At 36.8% G+C, this 22,816-nt stretch overlaps 1 protein-coding gene across 13 annotated transcripts in view; it reads left to right on the top strand.

Moving 5' to 3' along the window:
* The window catches only part of COBLL1 (cordon-bleu WH2 repeat protein like 1), a 156,235-nt gene that overhangs the window by 48,272 nt on the left and 85,147 nt on the right, over positions 1–22,816 (top strand). The window contains exon 1 of one of the 13 annotated variants that reach the window (XM_053918742.2): positions 17,001–17,020. The exons of the other annotated variants lie outside the window; for them this stretch is intronic. The gene's annotated coding sequence lies outside the window, so the exon portion shown is untranslated. Of the gene's footprint in view, positions 1–17,000; positions 17,021–22,816 lie in introns of those variants that run through there. 13 annotated transcript variants of the gene reach the window in all.

Below are 22,816 nucleotides of genomic sequence, written 5' to 3'. Positions count from 1 at the left end.
AATCTATGCGAGGACATAGATACCTTCTACCATAATACAGTCTCATTTGTTTTTCCTCTGGTATTTTCCATCAAAATAAAATGTATGTCAAAATTACATGTGAAAGTATTATACTTAAAATTAAATTTTGTTAAGTAAAATATATCACATTTGTAAAAGGGTCAGTTGTGGTATTACTGGAAATCTCAGATGGTATGATGTCCCCTTTTTAAAATTTATTTTTTAAAGAAAAGACTGAAACTTTCTTTAAAAAGTTTTATAATTCACTGTCATATAGCAGAGTTTGGTCCAGCTGAAAAAAAAAATGTTCCATGTATTTCTACAATGTAAATAGTGTGTAAATCAGTGCAGAAGGAATAAATTGTGTTTCAGAGGTCTGAATTGTATTCTACTGAGGGGGTGGGTTTGGCCCATAAGGGTACATTTAAGAGTTTCTGCCTGTCTCTGTGGGATTATTATTGCAGTATAGACTATTGGAAGTAAGAAGCAGAAGCTCTCCCAGGCTGAGCAGTGACCCCTGATTGGAGTTTAGTGGAGTTTCATAGGAAGATGTTTATGTGTAGGAACTGTAGGGTGTATCCTGCAATGGAATGTCTACTCCAGCTAGAAATTCCAGGGTGTAGTAGGACTAGAAAGGAATTAACTCTGGGGTGAAGTGGCAGAGGTCACTTAATCTGCTTAAATTTTTTTTTTTTTTTAAGGATTTTATTTATTTATTTTTAGAAAAAGGGGAAGGGAGGGAGAAAGAGAGGGAGAGAAACATCAATCCGTTGCCTCTCACACGCCCCCAACAGGGGACCTGGCCCGCAACCCAGGCATTGCCCTGATTGGGAATCAACTGGCAACCTTTTGGTTCGCAGGCCAGCACTCAGTCCACCCAGCCACACCTGCCAGGGCCTAAATTTTTATTTTTAGGGCAGTATTTTCTGATCGGCAAGATCTCTACTGAATGTATATGCTCAAACAGGTTCTCTCTATATACAAAGCATCAGTAAGAAATTGATGTTTCAAAAGTTTAAATATTTCTAGAAGTATTATTGAGCCAAAAACTTTGAAGTGACTTGAATGGGATTGTTTTTTCCCCCATGATACCTAATGGTTAGTGAGGCACTTTACTTATGTAATTTTAATAAAAACACTATGTGATTGATACTGCTCAATTTGAAAGTTAATGAAATTGAGGTTTACAGAGGTTAAATAATTTGCCTAAGGTCATAGAGTGAATAATGGGATTAGAATTTGACCTTAGGCCTTTTGAGCAAAGGTTAAATGTTTTTTAAATCTCGATCCTATTGTGAAAAGCTAACCATTTCCAACTCTGAGTTAACCAAGATCCTAACTCTGTTCTTCAGGAGCCAATGGAAACTGGTTTTGGAAGTATATTTACTGCTTACTTAAAATATCATCTCTGATGTTTCTATCAAGGAAGTACTTGGATTAAGAACAAAATAATTTAGCACATATCTGAGCCTTTCTGATACTTTAATGTAAATGCATACTCCCAGTTTTTAGTTGCAGAATGTAAAAGAAAAGATGAACTATTTTGAACAGAAGAAAATGTAATACAGGGAATGATGATTATGAAAGTGTTGGCAGTTGGGAACGTCAGGGCCCCGGCCAGGCCTTCAGGGGCACAGTGCCCTTTCCCTGGCCTGCCTGACACACAGCTGCCTCTGCTGTCATCAGGAAGGTGGAACACAGCTGTGATCCAGGAATCACGAAGACATCTCCTCAAATGGTGGCTCAGATGTTATCCTGTGAATGTTGGATTCATTCCAGGAGAAAAATGATTGTCCCATGCTTTGTTAAAGCCCCTGAAATTAGTGACTGGACAATGGAGTGCTGCTATAATAAAACCCAGTCATGACACTGCTTAGCTCACTTGTTCCTTCCTAATCTTCTGCCCACTTATCTACATAGCAGACCCCTGGTTGAGAGGAAACCTGCATTAAGAAGTATTTAGGGCTCGGCCACTGTTATACAGGAAGGCACACAAGAAGGGAGTTGGTATGGAGATTGCGCACCAGTCCACTGTATCCACCTTACCAAACTGAACTAACAAGCAAAACAGAGACAGACTCATCGATGGAGGACCGACGACAGCTTAGTGGGAGCGGGCGAGGAGGGTGGTGGGTAGTAGTTAATGGTAGAGGGATTGAGGAAAAAGGAATCATGGACATGGGTAATAGTGTGGTGATTGCTGGGGGGAGGGTGGTATAAGGAAACTAATGGTAATGGAAAAAAATATAATAAAGATTATATATTTATAAAAAGAAAGAAAAAAATCAGAGCAATGGATGAGACCTTACTGTATTTCCATGGCCATAATTCCTGACCTTCCTCACCCCTAGCACTCATTAAAATCCCACCTTTGGCCTTTCTGGTCACGTATCCTGTGGAAAATTCATTGGACTTTTTCCCTCCCAGTGTTTTGAGTAGGTAGATTTATGGGAGATAAGATTTTTTAAAAAAATACGCTATTAGAGACTTTCTCAGTGAATAAATACTTTAAAAATATATTTGAGTAATATATGTATTTCAATTTTTAAATTTTGAAAAATTGGATATTAAAACAAATGGGGCAAAGAGGCTAGAGCTAATCGCTAGCTCTTAATCCCAGAATACCAGAGAAAAGTACTTAGCAGATATGAGTCTAGGAGAGTGCCCTAAATCTGTTATATCTCTGGGAGTCTGTTCTGCAGAATACTCTTTAAAAGGTAAGCTGCAGGGAATCAAGTATACGTGCACAATATGAATTTTTACGTACGTATTTATGTACTTTTTTCTGAATGGGAAGTAATTAAGATGTGGATTTCACCGGATATAGCTGATGGAAGTGTCTTTTAGATAGTACATTATACGGCAATAGTTCAAGTTTTGCAGAAGTGTGGAGAGGAAGTAATTTTTAAGCTAGAGTTTTGTCTTTTGGCATTGTTTTTAGGTCAGTTGCCTAAAATTGTCAAGTTTGTTTTCTAGAGAGAAGTAGAGTGTCCTCCAAAGCACTTTTTCTCATTGATTGGTTGGTGCTGTGTTATGTAAACCATGTTTTCTCTTCTGGAGTTCCTTGTGTAGTCTTTCTGCTTTTTTTCTTGACTTATCTTCTTAAAAGCTTTTACATTTAATGAGCAAATATAAGATGCCAGTCTATCAATTAGGGGAAAAAACTGAATAATCTGACTCTTTGTTCATGTTTAATTACAGATTATTTGCATTTCATCTTTTTGTCTTGATATTTATATTTTTGTCTCCTTAATCTGTTCCTCTCAATGGGTTTACACATAAGGAGAAAAAGAACAACGGGTAAGCTTAAAACACACACACACACACACACACACACAGCTTGCTGTTTTGTAAGTATTCACTGTTATATTATCGGCCCTAGGTGTGAAACATCCATCATCTTAAGGGCAGGAAAGTAAGTAGTAATCTTTGCTGAGAAATTATCTGGTTGCACTCAATTATTACCTCTTTTTGAAAATGTTCTATAAAAGGATTAATTGCAGAGAGAATATCTGCAATTACAATCTAGATTTTAAGAAATAGGTTTGCTGATTATAGGTTTCCAGGTAGATATTTAAGTAGTAATTGAATCAATCTCATATTTTCATCTATTTTGAAATCTGAATAGAAATAATACAATGCTAAAAGAATTAATGGATTAGCTATGCATTCAACTGTACCCTCCGAACCTCTGTGACAAACACAACTTCAACTTCACACCTCATTCTGCTTCTCCTTGTTATTTTTGTTCTTCCAGTTCCAGAACATTGCAGTTCCTCATTCTCCTGAGCACAGATGTAATATTAATATTGGCTTTTCCCTTTACCCCATTTTGCTTCATGTTATTCTATATTTTTTGTGAGAGGATATGAACCATCAAGACCTTGGAGACTGATACCATCTGGCCAAATACTTGCCATCAACTCTACAGCTGCCCATCCCCTACCAGGTTTTTCTCAGTCCTCTCTAACCTCTTACCATGATCTCCATCCATTAAGATGAGGTATTTAACTCATCCAGTCTATCTTAATGTTTCTGTTACTTATTTTAAAAGAAACATACCAAAAATCCATCTATTGTACTCCGGCAAACTGTCTCCCTTGTTACTGAAATTAGCATACCTCAAATGACAATGCAGAAATGCCATTCACTGCACAAATCTTACCTTCCTCCCTTTCTTACTAAACCTGTTTTGCTCTTTATATCTCTTGAATATTTTAAAATTTTTCTAGTTATCTGGCTTCTCATGGACTTACCTCTCTGTTCTGTCTAACCTCAAGGTCAATCATTTAACTCTTTTAATAGCTGGCTCAATTTTAAGCTTTCTCATATTCATAGATAAACTTTTGCCCACATGCCTCCAACCATAAAACAAAATCAGCCTAAAGTATAGCATCTCCCATTTCAGTCCTCCAGCTGTTGGATGCTACTGGAGGAAAAAGTGGGCCTAGGTAACCTCCTTGGAAGCTATTAATATCGCCTTTTTCTAGATTTGAAAGAAAAAGAAAGTGGAGAGTTGGGTTTGAACATAGGCTTTTTGATGCATGCCAGCACAATGAGTGCAGAAATTCTAAATGTCACATCTGCAAACCAGACTTTCGTGGAAAAGAAAATCTCTCTCCTTTGATTGTCAAAGAGACTCTTGGACTTCACTGTGGACCAGCTTTAAGCCAGTCTTTACAGCAATTCCTGTGGCCAAAGCAATGCCAGCCTCTGACCGGTTTGAACTTGACTTATTGCCAATCACAGTAGTAAGGTGGTGAGATTTTGCTTCTTGTTTTGGGCCATTTAGGGCCCACTCCTGTAGCTAGCTTATGGGAATTGATCCCATTTAGTCACCAGGACTGCTAAACTATACAGGAAGTATGAAATGGGTGGTGGGAAGTAAACTGACAAGAGTCTGTTACAGTGGCTGATATTTTTATTCAATATAAAGGCCATATTTTCAAATTCTGATCATTTATTTCATGTTTGCTTACAGAAATTTAGAAAACTAAATCATAAGAGAAGATAGTCCGAAATCAATAATGGAATAATTTTGAAGGGCGTATTTTCTTCAGAAGCCTCATATGGGAGTAGAAAAGGTGTTGTTATAGTAATTCCAAGTTGGTAGTTTTATGAGGCATAGAAGCTAGAAGACTGAGGATAAAAAGTAATTGAGATTATAGGTGAAAGTGTAGCTCAGGTGGTTCACCAAGTACTCTATGGTGGATGGCAAGTAAATGAGGCTAGGATAATTATTTGAGGAGTCAGATGCACAGAGAGGGGATATTTTCAGAGCATGGGGTATTAAACTTTTATCTTTCTGATGTGGTGATATTTCAGGCAATGACAAGGTACTGTGGTGATGGAGGACAGTTAGGAGACCATGAACTAAGTAGGATGAACCACCAATACTGATGTCGAAATTTGTAGCAATAAGAAAGAGTGAGTTTACTAATAGCCAGATGTCAAATTCCTCTATGTTTGTAGATAGTGAATTGGGGTTCACCTAGATGGTGAGACCTATGGAGGAAAGGGCGTGGTTGTTAATGAACTCGGGTAATAAGGTAGTGTGGGCATTGCAGAAAGGGTTCAGGAAAATGCTGACATTGCTCCCTTTCTTGATGGGCAGAGGCAAAGAGAGAATGAACAGACTCCACTGGAGAAGTTTATGATGGAGATGGCATAACTAAGGAAAACACAATTATAGGGTTGGGCAAAGTAGGTTTACAGTTGTGAATAAATGAAATACAGAGTTTATTCTTTTATTATTGTAATACTTCCCATATGAACAACTGTCAACCTGCTTTCCCCCCACCCTGTACATAAGCTTCTTGGGAACTGGAGAGCAGTTCCACAAGTGCAGTAGAAAGGGGTATGAGTAGGGGGTTGGTGAGAAAGAACCTGGGCAAGTGACACTTAAGCTTCTCTGGGCAGTGCTTATGGTCTGTGAACCTGAGGGGGATGGAGCTGCAAAATACTGTTCATTCAGGCTCTCTCTGATGGAATTTGAGACTTTTGTTGGTTTGTTTTATCAGTGGCTATTGCTTGAGCCATTCCTCCTAAACGACTCATTAAACTAAACTGCTTGCTATTCTCCCAGCTCTGTATGTGCCTGCCTCTGCTCATACATATTGTACATCTAGGTTCCCAGAATACTTCCCTTAGCCCATCTCGACATCTAATATCCACGTCCCATTAGATCATGTTGACCTTCACCTCCTCCAGGATATTTTTCTTTATACTTCTGCCCGGGTATTTACTCTGTTTTATTTGGCATGAATTTGGGGATGCTTTGTGCCCATGTTATTTTGTGTGTGTTTATAGGAAGACAGAATATTTTAGTAGATTTCCTCTACTATCTAGCATGGTGCCTTGTCCTCTGAATGTGGAAAATACCTTGTTGAATATGGCAGTCAAAGGTACTCCAGATGTAATGTAGGAAGCGTTCTATGTGTTTAAATACTCCTGATCCCCTTAGTCATGCACAGGGTCAGCTTTGTAACCAGAACTATTTGCATACTCAGAAAAGTTATATATTGAACTTAAGGCACTCTATTCATCTAAATTGTGGTCTTTTTTCAATGTCAGAGCTTTATTTCAGTCTCTTTATCACCTTTAGCTGTCTATTTTATACCTGTCTGATATTAAAATCCCCACCCCCCTCTTTTTTTAGTTAGGAAGGCATCGGATTTCCTCTTTTTTCTTTTCTTTTTTTCTTTAAATCGAAGAAGACCTCAGCTATGCCCATGTGTGAGATTCCTATTTTCTTCCTGGAGAATAAGCTTTAGATGTTATTTTTCCTTTCTTGGGCTCAAACACCATTTAAATCCCCCAGCAAATAGAAAGCATAGTTAAATAATGCCTGGGATTCTGTATAAAGTTTATTTTTGCTGCCATATCATCTACCAGCAGTTACATTATCTCTCACTTTTGGAGCTTCTAGCTCATGCGAAAACGTTTGGCATAACTTTCCATATTAACCCCTGCTTGAGTTGTGGCCCTCTTTCTGTTTCATCATGAAGAGCTTTGTTGTTTTATTTTGCTTAAAAATAAAACACAACAAACAAAAAACTCCACTCTTTATATCTTTGACTACTTCAATTTATTCGTAGGGTTTTCTAAATGTATTTTTGTGAGTGTCCGAATACCCTTTTATGTCTATTCTTTATAGTCATCCTTTAAAAAAAATCATTTATTGACTCTTTTAGTACCAAGGGAATTGAAAAATGAAAATGACCAATTTCTTGGCATAAAGAAGTCTACCCTGTTGGGATGGAAATAGATAAATGCATAAAAGTATTGTATAGAGCTTTTGCAGTCTACCCGTGAGTGGCCCCTAAGTGTTTAGTGAATTTAAGACAAGGGACTAGAATGTTCCAGTGGGAGGAAAAGGAAGAGATTATGGATGTTGTCTTTTTAGAGGAATTAACATTAGAACTGGCCTTTTGAGACAGCCCTGGCTTTGGACTTGGATATGCTCACATTACTGAGGAATTAATGGAATCTGCTGTGCAAAATAATTTTGTATGTGGATTGAACACTTTTTGTTTTAGATTTTATTTATTTACTTTTTAGATGGAGGGGAAGGGAAAGAGAAAGAGAGGAAGAGAAGCATCAATGTGTGATTACCTCCTGTACGCCCCCAACTGGGAACCTGGCCCCCAACCCAGGCGTGTTCCCTGGCTGGGAGTCAAATTGGCAAGCTTTCTCTTCGCAGGCTCAATCCACTGAGCCACACCAGACAGGGCTGAACACCTTCTATACACATTAGAAGTGTGGGAGGAACTTTGGAGGCTAAAGAAATATTTATGAATTATCCTTTAAAGGAAAGAACTTAAAATTTAGTTATAGATACAAAATGCAGGCACAAAAAAATGAACAATAAGACAATCTAGGGCTATAAGCATAGTAAGTGTTAATCGAGTGATTTCTGCATGTTGTACCTGTGATAACAGCCCTCCCTTCTTTGAGGACCTTAAAGTCTTTGAGAATATATTTTAACCATGCTAATACTTTAAACTTTTGTTAAACGTTATTTAATAATTGATATATTAGTAGACATCTTACTTTTATATCCTAATTGTTATTATGAAGTATAAATTTTTCATCAGAAATCTATTAACAGCAATCTTAAAATATCCTGTTTTGTTTAAATTGTAGTAAAATACACATAACAAAATTTACCATTTTAACCATTTTAATGTGTATAATACAGTAGCATTTAATACATGTACAGTGTTTTGCAATCATCACAACTATTCAGTTCTAGAACATTTTCATCATCCCAAAACACCCCAAAAGGAAACCCACACCCACTAAATAGTCATTCCACACCTCTCACCCTGGCCAAGCCTCTGGCAACCCATTAATCTGCTTTTTGTTTGTTTTTGTAGGTAAATACTTTGACATCATAGCTTGCAAAGTAATGGAAATACTCTGGTTTGATTTTTATTGTTCAGTTTACATAGTGGTATAATAATACTTTTCTATTGTATTTTAGACATTTTTTGGTCAGTTGAGTATTTTTTTTAAGATACATTAACCAATATAAAGAGTTTATTTAGGGATGAGTAGCTCTACTTTAAAAAATTATGTAATATTAAAACATTAGTAATTTTATTAATGGAGGAAACAAAACTCACAAAATTAAAACTAAGTAGTAATAGTATAATAAAGATCACATTTTCTTAAGCTTTCATAATACTTAAGCTTTTATAATACTGTTATAATCACACTAGCCACCGAGGTTATTCACATTTTTGTCATCTGTGGAAATCTCAAAAGTATTGTCTAAATACTTTTAATACTAAAAATGTCCTAAATTAGAAGGATAAAATATTCCTTTTTTTGTACTGGATATTCTTCTCTGAGTCTAACAACAACAGCAACAAAACCCACTAAAAACACAATGCACCCTGGCTGGTGTGGCTCAGTGCATTGAGTGCTAGCCTGGGAACCGAAAGGTCGCTGGCCCGATTCCCAGTCAGGGCACATGCCTTGGTCTCTAGTTGGGGGCATGTGAGAGGCAACCAATTGATGTATCTCTTGCACATTGATGTTTCTCTCCCTCACTTTCTCCCTCCCTTCCTCTCTCTAAAATAAATAAGTAAAATCTTAAAAAAACCCAAAAATAATGCATGGCTTTGTTTAATTTTAAATGTCATTCATTATTTAGGAAAGGCCCTAGCTGTCATGACTCAGTTGTTTGTGTCTGCCCAGGTCACTGGTTCGATTCCTGGTCGGGGCACATGCCTGTGCTGGGGGCCAGGTTCCCTGTCAGGGTGCCAGAGGCAACCAGTCAATGTTTCTCTTTCTCTTTCTCCCTCCCTTCCCTTCTCTCTAAAATAAATAAATAAGTAAATATTTAAAAAATTATTTTGGAAAATATTTTTACATTTTCTCTAAAAAGCAGAAGTGATATTTGAATACCTTGATGTCTGTTGAAAGTAGGTCTGTTTTTCTTTTTTTGTTTTCTCTGTGCGTGTAGTTCCCTTTTTCCCCTTCTATATTTACTCTGTATGGAAGTATTGAGTACGGAGTACATATAGAAAAGCTCTTTCACCCGTAAAGCCTTTGAAACAAAATCAGGTTGGAAGATTTAATTTGGAGTGTATTTGGAATTAAATTTGACTTTAAATTTCGTGGATAAGAGTACAGGTCTTGAATCAGCCTGCCAGGTTCAAATCCTGGCCCCCACGTATACTATGTCGACTGACCCTCCAAATAATTGTTATCCTGATGTATCTTGCAAATAAGCAGAATGTCTGTGGGAGTTGTGAGAAAGAATGAAACGGTGCCTGCGCAGCACTTTAAAAAGAGTCTGGTCTGAATAGGACCATGATGATGCCAAAGCATTATTTTAACTAAAAATTAAATGTTAGGCTAACATTTCTACAAGTTGTTGGTAGCAGTTTTATTTTTAGTGACATTTTACAAAATTCATTCTCTGTCCATAGGTATTCATGTACTTTTTTTTTTTGACATTGACCATTATTATGTTATTTTTGCCCTACTTTTTAGGCACCTAAAAAGTAAAAGTCTTTTTGATAAAAATTGTCTCATAAATCAATGCAAAGAATATAAATATTTTCTCTACATGGTATTCATTTTGCTCTAAGTATATGGTGTTGAATCTTATTTTTGTGCTTTTGATTTTAAAGTGGTGAAAATCACTTCACTAATTAAAATGCAACATTGTGAAATTCAGAATCTTACAGAGGGAAACACTACTCACTGCGGGTGAATTTCTGGAGGGGTGTGTGTGTATTTAAAATCCCCAAGACGAAGGAAACGCCCAAGGGAAAATAAGCACACCACAAGCAAGGTATTCTTAAAGGGTGTGTGTTCTAGAGTTTGACTAAGTGGAAGAGCAAATTATTGACTGAGAATTACATTTACTCCTTGCCCAGAGACCTCACAGGGCGGAAACACGTCTTCATGAAAACACAGCATCTTCACTGTGTCTGTTGCTCACTTCGCCTTTTGGATTTCCACCTTGCCCGGCCGAGACACTGGCGGCACCACCCAGGGCAAACATCGTTTGGTTTCTAAATAAGGCACAAAGCTGAAAATGCACAAGCGTGGAGCAGTTGCTAAAGATAAAGGAGTGTTGTGGTTCCTGTCCATGCTTTGTGGTGATAATGTCTGTCTTTATATCATGGGAGCCAAGTAATATTTAGCTCTTCAATTAAAGCTTAAGTATTCATTATTTTTCTAAGAGGAAGCCACGCTAGAAAAAGACCTCATGAAAAATCTCAAAACTTTTCCATGTGACTTGCTCAGAAGCCTTAAAAATATAATGTGTGTATTTTTAAATTTAAATTGACTAAGAACTTTACATTTTTAAACTGATTTATCTTTTTTTTTTTTAAAGGGAGATTACATAGAATTAATTTCACTTTCAAAATCATTTACTACAAAGACCTGCTTATGTTCTGTTTTAGGACATTAGGACATCAAACCAATTTAGCTCTTTCTTGGCAGCAGGCACTGTGCTGAGGACTTTTTCTATATTAACTTATTAAATTTTCATGGTAAGCCCTTGAGTGTCTGTTATCACTACCTCATTTTAGAGAGGAGGATCTGAGATGGAATGAGGGTAAGGACCTTGCCCTAGATCACACAGCCACTCAATGGGTAAGCTGAGAATCAGTCCAGGTAGTGAGCCTGTCTCTCTAGACTGCCTCACATTTAGCAAAAGTAATGCTTTGCTTGGACTGTAGGATAGGGGAGTGATGCTGTAATTATTTATCTACACTGCAGACGTAGTCATATCATATTTTGTCTTTTAAAATATAACAAGTTCATGAAGCAGACTTTGTTCTCAGGTCTATGTGCAACATGAGAACGTTCCCACAGATGGAGGCCTAACCCCTGTTTCCTTCTTGCAGTCTCCTCCACTCCCTTCAATTTCATATCTACACTAGTGGAGCTCTGTCTAACTCTTCGGTCCTGCTACACTGAATTAGGGATGGCTGGTGAGTGAACCCTAGCCTTTGTGGTCTCTGCGGTAAGGTCTGAAGGACTTCGCTGGTAGAGGGCCTCACCATGGACCCTCCTGCTGGGACAGACAGCTCTGCCTGGGCCTGAGTGCCTGTGGGAGGCTGGGAGGATCCTGCCACGAAAAGATTGATGAGGTATCTCTTCTGAGAATTTAGATTCTGAGAAAGGGCAGGGTTTTGGGAGCCAGAAAAACAAAATAAATAATAGAAAAATAACAGTGCTAAATGCTTTGAAGGGAATTAGAATGGGGTGATGTGAAGACCACTCATTTGATACTTAAGACAGGACCCCTGAAAGTCTTTATGAGAAGGTAACATTTAAACTGAGATCTAAGAATTGCAGGTGTGGGGATGAGTGAAGACAAAGGCCCTAAGACTGGGAGGGCCTACAGATAATAGGCCTGCAAGAAATCAGTGTTGTTATAGCACATTTGGGCTAATGAAAGGGGAGTGAGACACAGGGCTAAGTTGTTCCGGTTTTACTCACCAGGATGAGGCTTTTGAAATTCACTCCTAGAGCCATAGGAAGCTTTTGGAGAATTTGCAAAGGAGAATGAGTTGGTAGAGTTTATGTAAGAAAATAATCACCGTGGAAGTTTTTGGAAGAGATTGGGTTGCCACAAGGGAGCAGAGGCAGGGAGCTTGTACTGTGCTATATGTAAGAGGGGATGGTGGGTTGATCTGGGATGGGTGTAGTGGAGATGAAGTTTATGGATTCAGCATCTATTTTGGACTGAATGTGGGTAGTAAGGGAAAGAGATATCAACGCTAATTTTAAGATTTTTGGCTTTGGAGGGCTGTTTTTTGAGATGGGGAAGACTAGGGGAGGAGAGGCAGAGACCTCACTTTTGGCATTGTCAAGTTTGAGATACTTCATAGCCAAGAGAAGAGGTAAGAAAATGGGCACTAATACCCCAAGTTGGGTGACCATGAATTGAGTTGGCCAAAAAGTTCGTCTGGTTTTAAGTAAAAATAAAAGACACATTTTTCACTTTTACCAATAACTTTATTGAACATACTCACCGTTTAGTTCCACTACCTTCTGCCACCTTTCAGGCAACTTCATAATTCCATCTTCCTAAAATGTTTTATCTTTTTGAGCAAAGAACTGTTCCAGGTGCCCTTTGCAGTCTTCCAGGGAATTGAAATTTTTTCTATGAAGAGAAATTTGTAAAGACTGAAATAAATGGAAATCTTAAGGTGCAATGTCTGGTGATTATGGCGGATGAATCAGAACTTCCCAGCCAAGGTGTAAGAGTTTTTGCCTGGTGATCAAAGAAACATGTGGTCTTGTGTTATCCTGATGGAAGATTATGGGTTTTCTGTCGACTGATTCTGTACACTTTCGTTGAATGCTGCTTTCAGTTGGTCTAATTGGGAGCAGTACTTGTTGGAATCAATCATTTGGTTTTTGGGAAGGAGCTCATAATAGAGGATTCCCCTCCAATCCCACCATATACACATCACCTTTGGATGAAGACAGGCCTTTGGTGTACTTGGTGCTGCTTCATTTTGCTTGCCCCACGATCTCTTCCGTTCCACATTATTATAAAGTATCCCCTTTTCATTGCTTGTCAAATTTGCTGTATTTTTAAAAAAGATTTTATTTATTTATTTTTAGAGAGGAAAGGAGGGAGAAAGAGAGACAGAGAAACATTAATATGTGAGAGTACATTGATTGGTTGCCTCTCCTGCATCCCCAACTGAGGACTTGGCCCACAACCCAGGCATGTGCCCTGACGGGGAATCGAACCAGTGACCTTTTGGTTCCCAGGCCAGTACTCAGTCCACTGAGCCACACCAGCCAGGGCACAATTTGCTTTAAAAATAGAATGGCTACACAAAAGTTCATCAGTTTTGATTTTTTTTTTAAATGCACTCTGTTATGACAGCTGTTACAGCACAATCTAATGAAATTATTTCAAATGAAGTTAAAGACAACTAAGCGCTGCCTGAGCCATCTTATGGAAAAAAACAAATGACCTTTCTGGCCAACCCAATAATTGATTATGCAACCTGGGACACCTTTGAGTGTAAAAAGGCGGTGTGCCCGGATTTAGATTTTAAGTACTAAAGCAGGGAGAACAGAGGCAAATAGGGACTTTGGCAAACTGGAATGTGTTGCATGTAGGAGTCTGTTTCCAAGGAAAGAGTTCAAAATTGGCAATATGAAATGTCTAGAGTACTGCTAAGAAATGAAGTGAGAGCCCAGGCTTGTGTGGCTCAGTGGATTGAGTGCCAGCCTGCCAACAGAAAGGTCACTGGTTCGATTCCTGGCCAGACCCCCTGTTGGGGGTGTGAGAGAGGCAACTAATCAATGTATCTCTCACACATTGATGTTCCTGTACCTCTCTCTCTCCCCTCCTTCCCCACTCTCTAAAAATAAATAAATAAAATCTTAAAAAAAAAAATGATGCGAGATAACAAAGAGGTCTGTTTTTCAATATCCAAGGAACGTGAGGGGAACTGATGATCATAAAAATACGAGACAGTCTTAGTAGGGTTAGGGGTTGGCATCCAGATGGGAGTGGACTTGTGAGCAGTTAAAGGTAAGGAGTATGAGGGAAGGAAGTACAGATGGAAACTAGAGACACCTTGTGAAGAGAAGTATTAGAGCATCTGCAGGGAATTTACTTGCTTCCTTTTGCTTTTTACAAAATCAAATGCCTGATCTTTCCTTCTGAATTTTATTTCTAGCTTTCTTCAAACTATCATCCTCAAATATTTTAAATATTTTTTAATATTATAAAGATATTTTTTTCTTAACACTAACATCTAATGATTAAATTATGTAGTGATATGTTGCTTAAATTTTTAAAAATAATTTATGTTGAGAATCTGCAAGCATTGATAATTTTATAAAGGAAATAAAACCATTGAATTCTCTAATATTTTAGTTTCTTGATAAGGACCTACATTTTAAAAACATATTCTCTTCAGAAAAAGGACCAGTGAAAGTATTACATGATCATTCCCAGAATGATTTTGTAAGACCGGTGAACTCCTTATTTTTCCTGTTTGCTAGAGGTAAGAAGTGCCTGGCACTTACACATGATGAGCAGTAGAGTTTAGTAACAGGACAGGACCGTTGGTTTAGTGTCTGTAAGAGAAAATAGCCAATGGAATGGTACTATTGTAGGGAGATTCTCTGAAACAATTGTAAGTACATACGATTTTGCAAACTTAAAATAAATTTAATATTTTCTAATTGTCTTTTTAAAGTAGTCTAATATTTTCTTATGAACTATTATTACTCTTAAACATTTTAATATGTTTGAGGACTCTTTCGGTCAGAATTGTTATAGAAAAAGCTGAAGAACATACTATTTTGTAAATCAGGGTTTTGGTGAAAATTACATAATTTATTTTCCTTGACACATTAAATCTGTGAATTATGTAATTTATGCTTGTTAGAGAAAAAAATTTAAATAACACTTAATCTATTAAACTCTATATATATGTAAAATTAATTACTGCTGTTTATTCTTGTTTGATATGCTTTCAAGCTTTAAGATGTGGAGAAGTTTCTTTCAGATAATCATGAACATTTTAATAAATAATCTGATCATTACATTTATTGAGAGCTTTCACCTTTACTAAGTCCTAATCATTATCTTGTTTAATATAAGAACCCTGTAAAGCAGATTTTGGATATATTCTTCATTCAATATCAGAAATAAGTAAACAGAGACTCAGAGGTATTAAGTTACTTGACAAAGAAATTCAAATTAGAATTAAGCATTTTTATCCCTAGGTTGGTGCTCTTTCCTCTATGCCATTCTGGCACAGGCCCTCTCTATGTTAACACCCCTCTAGGTTGTGAGTAAAAATAGCGTTTAGCCAGATTTACCTGAATTTAAGAAATAAAACAATAACAACAAAAATAGCTCTTAACACATTACTCTAGAGAAGACCCCGAGTGTCATGCTGTCGTATTAACTCTCAGCATGAATCACGAATAGAAGGTCGCTAGTGGAAATTCTGGCTTGGCTGGTACTTGATTACATATGACCCATCATTTTGCTTGTAGTACTGTATGTCTTTTGTAAAAATGCGTGTGCTGTAACGTAGACCACACTAATCTGATCTGGTACGTAGATGCCTGGCATTATGTAGTCTTAGATGACATGTGAAAATGAGTCTTTCAATGTTTGCTAAAATTTGGGGATACAGTGTCTGTGGATAATCAAAATGCTCCCTTTAGTCAAAATACATGAGAGGTTTGGGGACTTAAATGAAGTGATAAAGTGAAGAAAAAAATGTGAGCTGAATTGTCTTGTGGTGGAAAGTACTTTTCTTTACCTTCATTTAGATATAATTGACATATAACATTTTTAAAGTTTCAGGTATAAAACATGTTGATTTGGTACACATATATTAAAAAATAACTACTACCATAGTTTTAGCTAATACCTGTATCACATCACATAATTACCATTATTTAATGGTGAGCACATTTCAGGATTTCCTTCTTTCTCAAGGCCAAATAATGTTCCATTGTGTGTATATATGACCCATATATATTCCATAGTCTTATACTAATATTAATATGAATACTAATACAATACTAATAGGAATACTATTCAGATATAACACATCTTTGTCATTCATTCATTCCTTCATTCACTCATTCACTGTTGGACACTTAGGTTGTTTGCATATCTTGGAAACTGTGAGTAATGCTGCAGTGAACCTGTAGATATCTCTTTGATGTCCTCTTTTCATTTCCTGTGGATGTATGCCTGGAATTGGGACTGCTGGGTCATGTGGTAGTTCTATTTTTAATTTTTTGAGGAACCTCCATTTTATTTTCCATAGTTGATGTATCAGTTTACCTTCCCACCAATACTGCATGCAAGTATTTCTCTATAACATTGCTATTTAATATTTAAAGAAGTCTTTTTAGAAGTAATAAAATTATAAAAACCTTAGAGAGTAGAGAATTAATAATTGTTTGCACCTAGGAAAGATTCTAAGTTTTCAAATTACAAATCAGCTTGCCATTATAAAATATATCTAAAACTTGGAAAATAATTAGTTTAATAAAATAAGAGTTGTTAACTTTTTTTTTTTTTAAAAGAAGGGCATTTTCGTAAATTCAGTCCTTCTGAATGCCTTGCAGAAATCTGACTTGCATAATTCAAATTTAGTTTTTTTAGAGAAATAAATACATGAGATGTGTTTCAAATTTCACTCACAAACAAACCTTGTGACATTGAAGTTACACATAAATTATAACAGCTGAAAATGCAGTTTCACTATGTTTTATTTTATTGGTCAAAAAGATGTATCAGGTTATTCTTTGTCTCTGGTTAATTGTTGCTAAGCACACAATGAGGATTAAAAACTAAACAAATTCATTTATCCATGTAGGTCATGGGGTCAGGTAGTTGAGACTATAAATAGGCAGATTTAGTGATGTCATTAATAAGAAAGAGGCAAATGTACTTCTGGAGTGTTGTGTTTATTCTCACTAAGCATATATTCTTCAGAAAGCAAATTACTGAACCAGATGGAATAAGGAAAAAATGAAGGTGAGTAATAGAATTATTTAACACAAACTCATTATACATTCAAGAGTATAACTATATTCCATTTTCATGTTTGGAATGATTATGCATTAATCTTTAGAATTAAATGTATGTGGATGAGTGTGTTTTTTACAGAATCTTGGAGTTACATAGCTGTGACTTTAAATGGAGGGTTTGGAGGCCTTTCTGTCACTCTTTTAACATTGTCAAAGGAAACATACCTCTTCATACAAAGACAAATGTAGTGGTTACTTCATAAACCATATACATGGAGATGTACAACTAGAAACTCCTTCTTTCTACACCCAGTTGTCTCAACCTTCCCACAATGCGGTGGCCAGTACTGTCTCCAACCCCTCCTCCTTTTTTAAACATTAGCCTCTTGTCAACTATGTCAGAGAACTCTTAATTTGTGTGGAAAATCCACTGACGATTCTAATCAGTGATTGTTTGGGTAACTTGATTGCTAAATGTTTTTACTTTTTGTATAAATGTACCTAAGTTCTTTTTTTTTTTTTTTTTTTTCAAAAAGAGAGTCTCTAGAAAACAGTGAAAAACGTGTTTATACAACAAAAATAAATGGATGCAGTATTAAACTGAAGCCTGGTTACATCTGGGGTTTTTGAAAATTGCTCTTATGGAAGGAATCACACAAAGATGATTTTGAATTTTCACAGTGAGTTGGAAAAGATTAGGTTGTTGGTCACAATGAGTTGTCATTTCTTGAAATGAACTTGTATCCTATCCAGTTCATGAAAATAAGCAATAGTTCATCAAAGAGCAATGGTTAAAATAAAGGAATAGTTTTGCTTTTGAGATAAAATATAAATAACATTCTTTATCTTTTCTAGTTTTTATTTGTTTACCCTTTTAGTTTTCCTTAAGAAAAGTGGTGGAAGGAAGGAGATCAAGACATTACAGTGAAAATAGCATGAGTGCTGTTTATGACAAAAGTACAATGTGGGGCAAGAGGAGAACATAATGATCTTTTTGAGAGACCGCTGCAATAAATATATCCGATTGGTTTTCATCTTAGGGTCAGAAAGTGAATGTGTCCGTTATTATTTTAGCTCCTTTTTCTTGGCATTCATAACAGGGCCACACCTATTATTCCAGAATTCTTGTGCTAAAAAAGTTGTTTTAATGGCTTTGATATTCTAAGAGCTATTTTTGAAGAAAGTCTTTGCTAAGACTTTGTGCCGTATTGACGGCAGGCACTTGGCATGTTATGTATGCCTTTGTTTCTAGGTCCACCTATTTCCTCAGGGAAGCTTGCAGAAGTGAGACTACTGTAAATGTCTTGTCATTTCCTTCTGGAGTTTCTTGACAGGAAGCATCGCAAGGGATTTTACAGTATTTGTACACTGAATTAGCTCCCCTTCTGTGGAACTGGAAAAAAAAAAAGATAGTTGGGAGGGCTGGGAATAATATTTTAGGTTACCTACACCAGGCAGCGGACACATAATTTACTTTTTAGAATGTGGGTGATTTTCTTTGTTTGAAAAGACTCACAGTAGGTTAATAGATCATGAGAGCGTGATCCTGATGAATTAGTCTTTAGCAAACATGTCTAATGCCTTTCTTTTTGTGTGTGTGGTGACTCCGTGTTTTATCTGTTGTTTCAGAGAAAATAATAGCAAATTGTATCAATCTGTTACTCTGATTGAATTTTAAGATCTTGGTTTGTTGTTTCATCAGTGCTGGAAATTCACTGTGGAGAAAGGAAATGAACTTGGAAATAAACTACCCTGGGTTTAAAACCTAGGTCTGAAGATTACTCCCTGTGACTGAGGACACGTTAATTATCCTCTCGGGAATTCGTTCCTTATCCTATGAAATACACATAGCAGCAGCTCACAGGTTGTTTAAGAAACAACTGTAAGGCATACATAGCTTGCTGCCCATTGTAGCTTTTAGTAAATTATGTTATTGATGTTATTATGGGTGCTTCACCAGTGCTCATTGATTGATCAAATTAAACATAAAGGGAGAACAGTGTCCATGTGGGACTTTTTATATGTAGTTGAGTAAAATTGTATAATAATAAGTCCTAATTTTTTGAGTGCGGGAACTGTTGTATTTGTTGCTCTACCCAAAGCCAGTGTAGGTGTTTTAAATGCTTGTTGTGTGGCAGTGTGTGGGAAAACTCGTTTCTTCCCCTCCTGGCCCAGTGTTCTGTCCCACATATCATTACCTTGAACTCTACAATTACTCTACTAAGTGAATTCATTTTATTTAATCAATCATCGGACCTTTTTCACAAACAGGAATATAAAATACATTCTTATTTGCTGATGATTGGGGGATAATACATATAAAATATGTTCTCTTGGGAGAGTTGTCAAACTAACAGTGTGAGAAAATATTATGAAAAGGTAAATGACTCTGCTAGAATGAGGAGGAAGAGAAAACTCCTTTAATGGGGTATAGATGTTAGGAAACTTAATGGTTGGTTATTTTTTGTACATTGCTTAAAGACAACCAGATTTTTAAATGACTGAAAAATAATTTATTGCACAGATTGTTTTCTGAGAATCAGCGTCAAATGGTAAAAAGAAACTGCCATTTCACACCAAATTTATCAAATTCCCTATCCCAGAGTGCTTTTAAGAAATAAAAAGGATTTTTGTTTTTAATTGAGAAAACATATGAGCACCTTTCTCTGAGAGAAAAATTTTTTATTAACAATATTTTATTAAGTGTCTTCTTTATGCCAAAAAATATTCTAGATCCTTCAGGGAATAGCACTAAACCAGAAAGTTAAAGTGCTTGGACTCAGCGAGCTTCCATTCACCAATCAAAACTAATCACTAGTCTGAATTGTGCACACTTACTATAAGCCGTTTGAACATTATTGTCGCCGTATGAGAAGTATATTGTGAATAAACAGGAATTTCTTTGCTTGCATGCCATCATGTGCTTGGAGGAAACGAATACCTGTAAATAGTTAGGGAAACGGGAAGGCCCACTCTCTCACAGAGATCTTTAGCTCTTTGTCAATAAGTATTATTTGGTTTTAAATTTTATTGTGACTTTTCAGTTCTGGTGGCACAGATAAGATTCTCTAATAGATTTTTAAAACTTTGTACTAAATTATTTTAGGTGTACTATGAGATTGATAGTAGTCATGAAGCATTTAATTAATAGAAATGGGACAGTGCCAGATTACTTCTTCTCCAGATAAAAGGCATTATTTCTACAGAAAACAAAAATGATTGTTTCTGGAGAACTGCACGTATGTATTTATACCTTAATACTACTTAGGTTACTTTTCTACTGAGATAATTATTAGTATCATTCTGACATGTGATCTGATTCACACTGTGGTTTCCTTATTGTTGTCCTATTAAAAGTAATGCTGCAAGGAATAACCTTATCTGTAACTTATTTAATAGTTTTAGCCGGTGTTTTGGGGGTAGCTTCCTAGCAGTAGTATTACTACCAGAATAAAAGCACGTTTTGTTAGATATAGGCAAGTTTTTCTCCATAGGGAAAATTCCTCCCTTATAGCCTCCCACCAGCAATGCAGGAGAGTACCTGTTTTCCCTTTCTCACCAATAGAGAATGTTGTCAAACTTTGATTGTTTTTTCCCCCAAATCTTATAGGTAGGAAGTGTACCCCTTTGTAATACTGAGGATTTTAAAATTGTAATTACTTTGTCATCAGACGTGTGACCTCTTATGCCAGTGATCAGAAAGCTGTTCCTGCAAAGGGTCCTGTAGTAAATATCTTAGACTTTATGGGCCCTATAGCCTCGCGTAGGGGCTGCTGTCGCTTCATGAAAGCACCCACAGATAATATGTAAACAAGTGAGTGTGCCAGCATTCCAATCAAACTTCATTTTTCAAATGAGCGATGGGCTGAATTTGGCCTGCAGAGCACGGATAGCTGACCCCTATGTTAACCATTTCTGTAAATATAGACAGTTTAAAGTGGCTACATACTTTTACCGAGCTAGCTAGTTTGTTCTCATATAATAAATAGACGGTGCATTGAGCACATTAATTAAATGAGACAGTTGAGACTCAGTATGTGTTGGATTGAACAAAAGTCTAGGTCTCCTAATGTAATACCCTTTCCCTAGTTCTATTGCCCCTTCCGGTTTGCTCAGGATGCTGTATATTGGCTTGTGTTTCATCCATGGTAGAGGAGATGGTACTACAGGCTAACCTTACGTTGAAAGTACTTGTCCTTCTTCAAACACGAATGTTCATTGGGCTTTTATTTTGCCCAACAACACTCATTTTTTGCCAGCCCGGTAGGTGGCATTGTCACCTGTGGCTGAGGAGCATGGCCGGGCTAGGTAGCCCTGTAGGGAAAGAGGAAGCCTAGGACCAAGGAGTCCCTTGAAGCTATCTTAAACAGCTGAACTATGTGGGCATGATCAGAAAATGGCTAATTTTTCACCCCAAAGAATTTATTTTTCCACAGAACTGAGAGCAAGTGAGCTAGCCTTTAGAGCTTGTAGCAACTGTTTAAGATGGATTAGCAACCTTTCAGAAATGGTGTTCTAAGACTTGATTTATTCTGCTGCATTCCTACATTGCTTTTAGTGGCAAGATGGATGGGAGACGGTGGGAGACTGTGAGTCATTCCTCTCTCTCTGAGGAAAGGTGAAAGAGGCATCGTAGGCCCTTGTCGCAGAGGCACCCAGTGTAGATTTGAAAGCCGTGGGTCTGGGGTTTAAAGTGTGCTGCTCTACGCTTTCCTGTAGCAGCCTCTGAGGAGGGAATAATTGAAGGAAGTCTTGGTAGACCTCTTGGGTTTTTAACTCTTACTGTGTTGTCCATGGAGTAATGTCTAGATTGATCTTTTAAATGTTTATTTTTTCCTAACAAAGCAATCTTTAAATCAAAAGCCTTCATGCTAGTGTGTGTGTGTGATTTGCTAACAATAATTATTTGACATAGAACCACAGGAAGGGACCTTTCATATACATTTTAAAACATGACCCTTGTTTCTCACTGAGAATATGTTTTCCCTCTAAGCCTTTGTTTTAATGGTATAAGATTTTTCTTACATCAGTATTTTTACTTCTGTGTTGATATATCATTTATGTTATGAATAATAGTGCTTGCATTTTTAAATAATTCAAAAGTTGATTTTATTTGCGTGTCTTTCACTATGTCTATAAATCAGAGCCTCTTTACTCAGTTACATAGTCTGCGAATGAGGTTTTGTGTAGTTAGGACTTCTTTAGTAATTAGCCGTTAAATAGAACAATGCGTATTGGTGGCAATCATCATTATTTCTTTCTAATACCTTTGCCTTTATTTTAGTCTATTGGTTCTAAAACTGTAATGGGCTGGGTCAGCAATATATATCATCTGGACCCCACATGAAGATTCTATTTAAATAGGTCTAACGTAGGGCACCCAGGCAAACCTGCATTAGAAACAGGTTCCATTGGGAATTCTAATACCCATCAAACCAGTCAGAGAAAGACAAATACCGTATTATCTCACTTATAGGTGAGAAACAGAGGCGTGGAACATGGAACAGACTGACAATTGTCAGAGGGGAGGGATTTAGGGGGACTTATGTTGTTAGCTTTGGCCTTTTCAGACATCATCAGGTTTTACATGCATTCTTTATTATCGTTCCTATTGATTCATTTAGATTTAGAATTCTGTGAAAGTTTACTACATATGCAGATTTGTGTGACAGCACCACAGTCAGAATAGAAAACAGTTGCATCACCACAAAGGAACTCCCTGTGTTACCCCTTAATAGTCACACCCAGCCTTCAACCCTGGCAGCCAGTGATCCATTTTCTACGACCGCAATTTTGTACTTTG

The sequence above is a fragment of the Desmodus rotundus genome, chromosome 2 (assembly GCF_022682495.2).
Source record: "Desmodus rotundus isolate HL8 chromosome 2, HLdesRot8A.1, whole genome shotgun sequence".
Classification (NCBI taxonomy): domain Eukaryota; kingdom Metazoa; phylum Chordata; class Mammalia; order Chiroptera; family Phyllostomidae; genus Desmodus; species Desmodus rotundus.
The sequence above is the reverse complement of the archived record's forward strand: the minus strand, read 5'-3'. Positions and strand labels throughout refer to the sequence as shown.